Source organism: Pleurodeles waltl, unplaced genomic scaffold (genome assembly GCF_031143425.1).
Source record: "Pleurodeles waltl isolate 20211129_DDA unplaced genomic scaffold, aPleWal1.hap1.20221129 scaffold_70, whole genome shotgun sequence".
Classification (NCBI taxonomy): domain Eukaryota; kingdom Metazoa; phylum Chordata; class Amphibia; order Caudata; family Salamandridae; genus Pleurodeles; species Pleurodeles waltl.
The window spans coordinates 1,447,540-1,458,530 of NW_027150391.1; the positions used below are offsets into that span (position 1 = coordinate 1,447,540).

Below are 10,991 nucleotides of genomic sequence, written 5' to 3' on the forward strand. Positions count from 1 at the left end.
AGAGTGCAAGTTAGTGAAGCGCTGTAGCGCCGGTGCTGAGCCTTCCAAGCGCCACAATTCCATCAGGTACACACAGCTCACACCGTGACATGCTGCTCAGTGACTGAGTGTAATTCAGAAGTGTTAGTTTGTGAAATGGCTGTTGTCTGATTAACAGCGCCCCTTATGTGAAAATTCGGTTCTTCTTTACACTAATAACAATAGAAATATAAAAACTGAGGCCATCACACACACGTCTGAAAGTTGTGAGAAGGACTGGCACAATACCACATATGGATACCAGGATGGCCGAGTGGTTAAGGCGTTGGACTTAAGATCCAATGGACATGTGTCCGCGTGGGTTCGAGCCCCACTTCTGGTAGAGATTTTGCTCTCAGCCTAATGTGCTTCTTGTTACTAAATTATCTCATTGTTACTGTTTATCCACTGTATCAATAAAAACTTAACATAATTTTTATCTGAAATAGATATCATTTCGTTATGTATTTTTCAAGCTCAGAAATCATAGTGCAGCGCCCCCTGGTGTTTGTGGGTGACGAGCACCTGTGAGACACGTTTCTTTGTAGAACTTGAAAAACATAAATCGGTGACTCTGGAAAGAGACACATTTCCCGCATCCGGTTCCAGGTTCGACTGAGAGGTAACATGCGCGAGCGCACCGGAAGCTTTTATTGGGGGTCTTACAAGGCTGACCCCAGGAGCTGCAGTCATGATTTGTGACAAGAGTGAGTTTGTCAGCAGTCACCTTTACTTCTCTGAAGCTGCACTGACAGCCAGAGCCCAGCTTCACGCAGCAGCTCACTATGAATTGGTAGAAAGAACAAACCTAACAAGGGTTGTAGCTCACTCCTTAAAGATATTACAGACTGGAAATGTTAGATTAAAACAGCACCCATCAAGCACTCTTTGAAAAATATCACAAGTAAAACATTAGGTCACAGGTGAAAAAGTCTGAAATCACATGAATGTGGAAAGAACTTTAAAAGCACAAAACTGCAAGAACAAAGTATATATATACATATATCAGCACATTTGTTAAAGTTGAAGCCTTTTAATCCATACACATTATCATTCCCCAACTCGATGCACATCCGTTTCAGAGTAGTGCTTATGGTTTTCTTTTTGTTAGTGTTTGTTGTCAATAAAAAAAATTCTAGCTATCACGTCAAGAATTTCTTAACCCCTTCGCTGCCAGGCCTTTTTTTGGCTATTTGGGGCAGTTCGCGCTTAGGCCCTCATAACTTTTTGTTCACTTAAGCTACCCACACCAAATTTGCGTCCTTTTTTTCCAACATCCTAGGGATTCTAGAGGTACCCAGACTTTGTGGGTTCCCCTGAAGGAGACCAAGAAATTAGCCAAAATACAGCGACAATTTTACTTATTTATTTTTAAATGGGAAAAAGGGTTGCAGAAGAAGGCTCGTGTTTTTTTCCCTGAAAATGGCATGAACAAAGTGTTTGCAGTGGTAAAATCACCATCTCCCCAGCTTCAAGGAACAGGCAGACTTGAATTAGAAAACCCAATTTTTCAACACAATTTTGACATTTTACCGGGACATATCTCATTTTTACTATTTTTTGTGCTTTCAGCCTCCTTCCAGTTAGTGACCGAAATGGGTGAGAAACCAATGCTGGATCCCAGAAAGCTAAACACCTCTGAAAAGTAGACAAAATTCTGAATTCAGCAAGGGGTCATTTGTGTATATCCTACAAATGTTTCTTACAGAAAATAACAGCTGAAATAAAAGAACATTGAAATTGAGGTGAAAAAAACTGCAATTTTTCTCCACGTTTTACTCTGTAACTTTTTCCTGTGATGTCAGATTTTTTAAAACAATATACCGTTACGTCAGCTGGACTTTTCTGGTTGCGGGGATATATAGGGCTTGTAGGTTCATCAAGAACCCTAGGTACCCAGAGCCAATAAATGAGCTGCACCTTGCAATGGGTTTTCATTCTATACCGGGTATACAGCAATTCATTTGCTGAAATATAAAAAGTGGAAAATAGGTGTAAAGAAAAACCTCTGTATTTCCATAATGGTCACAAGATAATGTGTTGAGAAGCAGTGGTTATTTGCACATCTCTGAATTCCGGGGTGCCCATACTAGCATGTAAATTACAGGGCATTTCTCAAATAGAGGTCTTTTTTACACACTGTCTTACATTTGGAAGGAAATGTAGAGAAAGACTAGGGGCAATAACACTTGTTTTGCTATTCGGTGTTCCCCCAAGTCTCCTGATAAAAATGGTACCTCACTTGTGTGGGTAGGCCTAGCGCCCGCTACAGGAAATCCCCCAAAACACAACGTGGACACTTCACATTTTCACAAAGAAAACAGAGCTGTTTTTTACAAAGTGCCTAGCTGTGGATTTTGGCCTCTGGCTCAGCCGGCACCTAGGGAAACCTACTAAACCTGCACAGTTTTGAAAACTAGACACTTAGGGGAATCCAAGATGGGGTGACTTGTGGGGCTCTGACCAGGTTCTGTTACCCAGACTCCTTTGCTAACCTCAAAATTTGGCAAACAAACATGTTTTCCTAACATTTCGGTGACAGAAAGTTCTGGAATCAGAAATGAGCCATACATTTCCTTCCACCCAGCGTTCCCTCAAGTCTCCAGATAAAAATGGTACCTCACTTGTGGGGGTAGGCCTAGCGTCCGCGACTGGAAATGCCCCAAAACACAACGTGGACGCATCACATTTTCACAAAAAAAAAACAGAGCTGTTTTTTTCAAAGTGCCTAGCTGTGGATTTTGGCTTCTAGCTCAGCCGGCACCTAGGGAAAGCTAAAAAACCTGTGCATTTTTTAAAACTAGATACGTAGGGGAATCCAAGATGGGGTGACTTGTGGGGCTCTGACAAGGTTCTGTTACCCAGAATCCTTTGCAAACCTCAGAATTTGGCCAAAAAAAAAACACTTTTTCCTCACATTTCGGTGACAGAAAGTTCTGGAATCCGAGAGGAGCCACAAATTTCCTTCCACCCAGCGTTCCCTCAAGTCTCCTGATAAAAATGGTACCTCGCTTTTGTGGGTAGGCCTACTGCCCGTGAAAGGAAATGCCCCAAAACACCATGTGGAGACATCAAAATTATCAAATACAAAACTTTTGCGGGGGTGCACCTGCATTTTTGGTCCTGGGCTCAGCAGCCATCTAGGGAAACCTACCAAACCCATACATTTCTGAAAACTAGACACCTGAGGGAGTCCAGGGAGGTGTGACTTGCATGGATCCCCCAATGTTTTCTTACCCAGAATCCTCAGCAAACCTGAAATTTAGCTAAAAAATCACATTTCTCCCACATTTCTGTGTGGGATCACTGCACCGGGGCAAGTTTCATACCACCCAACGTTCCCCTCTGTCTCCTGGTAAAAATGATACCTCATTTGTGTAGGTGGGCCAAGTGCTTGTGAAAGGGAAGAGCCAAAAACATGTCAAAATTGAGGGGGAACCAAAGCGGGTTCAAAAGGGCAGTTTGAAAAAAAAAAATTTTAGGCTGACAAGTGCAGCAGAATTTTTATCGGTCTAGATGAGACAGTGCTGGGTGGTAGGAATTTTGTGGATTCCTGCAGATTCCGGAAGGTTCCATCACAAAAACGTGGGAAAAATGTGTGATTTCCAGTAAAGTTGGAGGTTTGCAGGGCATTGTGGGTAAGAAAATGGTGGGGGGTGCATGTGAAACACACCACCCTGGAATCACCCAGATGTTTAGTTTTCAGATGTGTCTAGGTCTTGTGGATTTTTCTACATGGCAGCGTCCCAAAGTCCATAAAGTGCAGCCCTCATCATTCCAAGTGGGACGAATTTGAGAGTTAGCCAAGCTCTCATGGCCCAAATGTAAAATCAAAACCTAAAATAATCAAATGTCTTCTTGCTTGCTGTGGGATAAGATGTTTTAGGGTGCGGGGAGAGCTGAAAGACTGTTACCCCCTTCAGTTGGGGTAACCATCTCCAAGCACAAACCCTTTGGCTGCCTGTTTACAGAAAGTTGAACTCTCTGCAGTTGAGGTATTGTGTTTTCGAAGGATAATGCTGTTCAAACTTGTATTTATGGTTCATTATTTGAAAGCCTTCATTATTAGGGTGCGTGCTGTAAATAAATGTTTTAAGGTCACACTTCACTACTGACGTTGGTTCCAGTACAAAAAAAAAAACGTGTACACACATGTTTGAAAAGTTTAGGCTAAGAGGCTAAGTATAATGCTCCCAGAATGCTCTCTGATTATATGCAAATGAAGTGTCATTTAGTAAAATGTGTTGATGCATGCTAGTATTTCCCAAAAATATTTCTAATGGAAAATTAGTGTAACCATTTTCAACACGATTATGGTAAGCATGAAAATAAACAAACACTGACAAAGCCAACTGATCTGACATATTTTTATAAGTCTTTTAGTTTCATCAATGCGTGTCTTGTTTTGACATGGCTTTTGTAACACTTTATTGTTGTGGGAGCTACCAGGCCCTCAACATTGTAACAAACATTGGCAAAACCCCCCCAAAAAGTTTTTGAACTCTTAAAGCACACGTTGCCACCAGCGGCATAACAAAGGCCACGCAGCCGCCCTCCAGGGGCCCCGTCAGCACAGCACCTGCCCTGAGTGAGTCTGGAGAGGGGGCTCCTCCATGTTCTTTGCAAAGGGGCACCCTCCAGTTTCGTTACGTCACTGATTGCCACTTTAGTTCCTGACACTGAACAAAACTACTTTGTGTGGCAATATGCTCCTTGTGGAAGAGCAGAATGCGATCACTCACAGTAAAGCCAGCCGAAAGAGAGAGAAATAGAAGTTTAATAAAAACAAAATGTCTTTGTTAACACCAGACCTAATTAGGGACCAAGACCCACATGTAGGTAGCTTTTTGCATGTCGCAAACAGCGACTTTCGCTGTTTGCGACGTGCAAAAAGCACATTGCGATGCACAAACCCAGTTTTACGATTCAGTAACCTGGTTACCGAATCACAAAACGGGTTTGCGACTCGCAATTAGTAAGGGGTGTTCCCTTCCTAATTGCAACTCGCAGTGCAATGTAGGATTGTTTTGTGACCGCGAACGCGGGCGCAAACCAATCGCAGTTTGCACCCATTTCAAATGGGTGCTAACACTTTCGCAAAAGGGAAGGGATCCCCATGGGACCCCTTTCCCATTGTGAATGTCACTGTAAACATTTTTTCAGAGCAAGCAGTGGTCCTGCGGACCACTGCCTGCTCTGAAAAAATGAAACGAAAACGTTTCATTTTTCGTTTTTGTTATGCATCTCTTTTTCCTTTAAGGAAAACGGGCTGCATTACAAAAAAAACAGCTTTATTGAAAAGCAGTCACAGACATGGTGGTCTGCTGTCTCCAGCAGGCCACCATTCGTGAGGGGGTCGCAAATTGCGACCCACCTCATGATTATTCATGATGTGGGCATTTGCGAAGCCCTTGCGAATCACAGATGGTGTCAAGGACACCATCCTACATTCAGATTTGCGACTCGCAATTTGCAGGTCACAAATCTGAACCTACCTACTTGTGGCCCCAAATTCTTAAAGAAAGTCACAAAAGTGCACCCATGGTATATGTCGTACCCCTATAAAATATTTGTGAACTGTATTTTAGCGTGGGTAAATACGATGTGTAGATTTGCTCATGTGAAAATCTATTGAGCATTTGCAAGTTCATTTTCCCTCCAGCCACTTTCTTCCCAACCCTGGAAGAAGTTCTAATTCTGCCATTGTCAGGAGTAAATGTCCAACCTTTCTTATTATGGGAAAATATTAGAGAGAAGCTGGTAAAAATCTTTAAAACATGCAGGTTAGTAGGTTTGCAGACTCAAAGGCATTCCAGCCCTGGAACTATTGCTTACTGCTTCCTCCAGCCCCAGTATGCAGATCTGCAGAAAGGTGGCAAAATAAGGAAATTTCTACAGTAGGGATTGAAACTCCAAGTATTCAAGCCATACTATGGTAGTAGCCCTGGCATAATCAGAGAGGCTATTAATTGCTGCCATAATTTGTCGCCACACTACATGGCACCAAAGGGACAAGTAGATCTTTTTACAGGACAAGTAGATTTGAGAAGCAACCTGTCCCCTGGACAAGTAGATATTTTAATAAATTCCACACCCCTGGCCAGGCCCATACTGGTTGGAGGCCACTGCCCCACTATTTTTTTTTTTTTAAATTCCATGGCATCTAGTAGACTTTCTGCCCCCGGGGTGTGGATCAGCGGTAATTGCCCCATCTGCCCACTGAACAACTTTGGCCCCATTTATTTGGGGTGGGGGTATGGCCATACACCCACCCTCTTATTTTGAAAAAAAAAACTTCCCTGGTCTCTCGTGGGCTTTCTGCCCCACCCCTTGGGGCAGATGGGCCTTCCACAAATAGGCCAATCTTCCCCCAAGGGGGGCAGATATGGCCAACAGTAATGTGCCCCCATGGGGAGCGACCCTTACCCAAGGGGCTGCCCCCCTAAAGAAAACACACACATACACACACACTAATCCCTGGTGACTAAGTGATTTCTGCCCCCCCCTGGGGCAGATCGGCCTAATAGAAATACGCCGATCTGCCCCCAAGGGGAGCAGAAATGGGCAAAAATAAATTCTCCCCCCCCCCCAGGGAGCGACCCTTGCTTAAGGGGTCGCTCCCTTTGCGTGAAATTGGTGCAAAAAAACAAAATCCCCGGTACCTAGTGGTTTCTGCCCCCCTTAGGGCAGATTGGCCTTACAAAAATCAGCTGATCTGCCCCAACGGGGCAGAAATGGTCTAAATACAATTTGCCCCCCAGTGGATCGACCCTTGCCTAAGTGGTGGCTCCCCACCTCTATAAAAAAAAAAAAAAAAATTACCCCTAGTGCCTAAGTGGTTTCTGATGGCCTAAAATAAATTTGCCCCCCGCACCGGGGAGCGACCCTTGCCTAAGGGGTCGCTCCCCTTGCGTGAAACTGGCGCTAAGAAAAAAATCTCCGGTGCCTAGTGGTTTCTGCCCCCCTTGGGGGCACATTGGCCTTACAAAAATAGGCCGATCTGCCCCCAAGGGGGGCAGAAATGATCTAAATACAATTTGCCACCCAAGGGAGCGACCCTTGCCTAAGGGGTCGCTCTCCACCTCTAAAAAACTAAACAAAACAAAAAAATGATCCCTGGCGCCTAGAGGTTTCTGCCCCCTGGGGGCAGATCGGCCTAATAACAATAGGCCGATCTGCTCTCGGGGAGGGGCAGAAATGGCCTAAAATAAATTCCCCCCCCCCCCCGGGGAGCGACCCTTGCCTAAGGGGTCGTTCCCCTTGCGTGAAATTGGCGCAAAAAAAAAATCCCCAGTGCCTAGTGGTTTCTGCCCCCCTTGGGGGCAGATTGGCCTAACAAAAATCATTCGATCTGCCCCAAGGGGGGCGAAATGGTCTAAAAACAATTTGTCCCCTAGGGGAGTGACCCTTGCCCAAGGGGTCGCTCCCCACCTCTAAAAAACAAAACAAAACAAAAAAACAACAACAAAAATAATCCCTGGCGCCTCGAGGTTTCAGAATGGGGCAAGAAATGGCATAAAATAAATTCCCCCACACACACACCCAAAAAAAAAAACCCTGGCGCCTGGTGGTTTCTGCCCCCCTGGGGGCAGATCGGCCTACCAAAAATAGGCATAAAGGGGCTTGAAAAATATTGCCCCCCTGGGGGAGCGGCTCTTGCTGAAGGGGTCGTCCCCTCATACCATTTTCCTTTTAAAAACGAAATCCCTGGTGACTAGTGGGCATTTCAGAAGCCGGATCGCTTTACGATCCGGCTTCTGAAATGCTCTGAGAGACTTCAAAGGGAAGGACCTCTCAGGCCCCCGTCCCATGATCGGAAGAGAAATGCTTTGCATTTCGCTTCCGTCAGCTTCCAGCGCGATGGGGAAGTGGCCTCTGATGAGGTCAGCGCGCGAATGTGCGCTGAGGTCATCAGACATCACTGAAGGGTTCGGGGGGGGTGGGGTGGAAGGGCAAGGCCTTCCCCTTCCATCCCTGCCTTAGGGGGGTCGGAGGAAAGTCCACTGAGGGAGCGCTAGCGCTCCCTCTGAGCTCAGTGCCGAGGACATAATGGTTTCGTCCTCGGCACATGAGCACTGTGCCATTGGATGTAACCATTGATAGCGCGTCCAGCCCTTATAGATTACTTGTACTTGGACACGCTGGAGGTCGGTGAACCTTTTAAACGAGTTGGGCTCTCCTCATCCTGGAATAGTCGGATCACTTAAATCAATAATCAATAACTATTGTAATCGATACCCAATATTTAATTAATAGATCAAAATAACACATTAGGAATAAATAACAGTCGGTATTTTGACGCACCATGACCTTTCAGTCATGAATAACCACACCAGTTTATTAAAAGTTAATGAATTTATTTTCCCTATATTAACAAAGCTAACACAATATATATGAGTCTCAAAATTAAATGATATATGTATACGAACATTACTAGCTGTCCATTACGGCGGAAGAAACGCAATCTACGCAAAATCTGAATTATAATACACTCTGTTATAGCAATGCAAATCACTAATATAAGCAATTGAACTTGACTAATTTCATACATCGTCAGCATAACAAGATTTCAATTCAGCATGGTGCATCAGATGAATACCTCAACTAACCTCTAATTAGCATTGACATGTGGGGATTCATGCAAACGAATTTAGTCAACACAAATTTAGAAAGCTTCTAGCTTGGGCCCTATCAAAAATAGCAGTTGGTACCTAGGAAGGAAAACACAATGCATAATACAATTATCCTTTCATATTTACCAAATACAATCAGCATTCAAGAAAAGTCTTTGTCCTTCAGGTACCGGTTCGATCAGCATGGGGCAGATTTCAAAGGGGCAAAGTTAAGGCAGGTTTCCTTGCGGCAGCAAGGAGAATGGGGCAAAAGTTACTATATGGACAGGACGGGGCAAAGTTAAAGTTAAAGTCTCTAGGGTGAGAATTCCCAAAGTCTCTTTCTCTGGAATAGAGAAAAGGGCATCAAGATATCGTCTAAGATGGCGTCTGGCATTTGGCTTCAAAATTGGCATCAAGGAAAAATGGCTGACTTCTCTTTGTCCGGTGGGTTTAAATAAGAAACATTCCAAATTCTTCAGGGTCTTCCATTGGAGGGTTCATAGGGTGGCTTCAATTTGACCAATAAATAGTGTCTTTCTCCTAGTACTCATTTATGCATACATCGTCCTTGGAGCCTTGGAACAAAGTTGCAAGTTGCAACAAAGTTTGCAAATTATTTTGGTATCAGTGCTTTTATTGTCCGCACCTGCAGGAACTGACCTTGCTTTAAAGAGGATGAAACCAGCCTAGCACGAAACCTTGAGATACGTGTATTAGTCATCTCTACTGGAAAAATACAGCCTTAAAGTAAAATAATGTCTTTGTTAATGCAAATAAAAAAACACGCAGTTGAAATTTGAGACCAGGCAACTAGGCCAAAGCCTCTGCTAAATTTAAGCTAAACATATAACAGTTTCAACAAGAAAATCATAGAATACATTTGCAATTATGACGGATTACTACATTTGTCAATTCTTCATGATTAATGAAGCCCGTTTATAATGATGGCGAACTACCCCGTGGGCACAATTTCCCACATACATTATTTTCTTTGCTAAAATCACACTACCTTATACGATTTTGATTATATGATATATGAATATTTGTTAGACCTTCTTTTCTGCATCATCAATCCCTCCTCTGATGACTAATTATGTCATCACATCAAATCTTCCACCACAAATTTTATTCCATTAAAATTCTGTTTTAGTAATTTGGCATTTCAGTCAATTACCTCTTTCTTTTGGTTCCCTTTGATTTTTCTCTGTATATTTCTACCATTTTATTTTGTTCTTTCTCTTCCCTTTTCCTTTTGTTTCTTGTTTTCAATATTTTAATAGCTTTCCATATTCCCCAAATACCTGTTAAACAAATTAATACTATTAATATTCCTTTTACTATTTTCAGTAACAATCCATTCCAAATGTTGCTGAGCCAATTTCCCACGGAAGCAAATCCTTTTCCCACACTCCTGGTTCTTTCAATTCCTTCAAATCTGCACTTTCGTTAGTTAAATTTGTAAGCATTTTCCTAATTTGGCCGCTGTTGTCCGGAATATAAGAACAACAGTGACGTGCACCAATCATTTTGCAAACGCCGCCTTCCTTTGCTAAAAGAATGTCTAAAGCAAGTCGATTTTGAAGAGTCATAGCTCTTTCTGCAGCAAGTTCAGCATCCATCAGGATTATAGCTCCTGAGAATTTTGTCAACATGTTATCCACAATAGTAGACATCTTTTTGTATTTTGATTGAATTCAATATGACTCCTACTGAAGGAATCATTGCTCCAAATATATCTCCTACCACACCAGAAGCTGTCTCCCTTTTCTGAACATGATGTGATTCAGACAGCTTTGGGAATTTCTTTAAGTCATCTAATTGATAAATCTTTGAAAATACTATTCCCAAATAACATTTCCCATAGCATCCCTTTGGGAGACGATAATAGGCGTTAAGTCCACAAATATAATATACCCCTGGAATAACTGGGTCTTGTCCATTCAGCATGAACGTCCACTTAGCTTGAAACAAAAACGTATGTTTACATTCACTTGTTCCCACAAAGATCGTGTCATAATATGATTTAGGTCTATATACACAAAGCCTCCCTACATGTATTGCATCTAAAGCTAGTTTCCCTTGTGTCTTTATCGCGGCAAAAGCATAGTTATCTACAGATGTCCTTTTGTGTAATTCCCTTTCTAATTTCTCCTTCCCCACTTTCCTCCTATCGTCAGTGTGATCTAAAAAACTTTTCTCCATCGGTGAAAGCAAGCATGGAAGGTTTTCTCTGTGAGCGTAAGCTGTGTGAAAAGGTGACAATGGCTCAAAGAAACCCCTAACTAACTTTATATAATAATCTCTTGCTGTTTTACTCAAGAGCTCTATTATGGGGACATATGCAAATACAACATCATA

The 10,991-nt window shown here is 42.9% G+C and overlaps 1 non-coding gene across 1 annotated transcript; it reads left to right on the plus strand.

Annotated features, from left to right (window-relative positions):
• The first annotated feature begins 278 nt into the window (after nucleotides 1-278).
• Nucleotides 279-361, plus strand: TRNAL-UAA (transfer RNA leucine (anticodon UAA)). The gene has a single exon. It is a non-coding gene; the product is annotated as a tRNA-Leu (tRNA).
• Nucleotides 362-10,991: the final 10,630 nt, after the last annotated feature.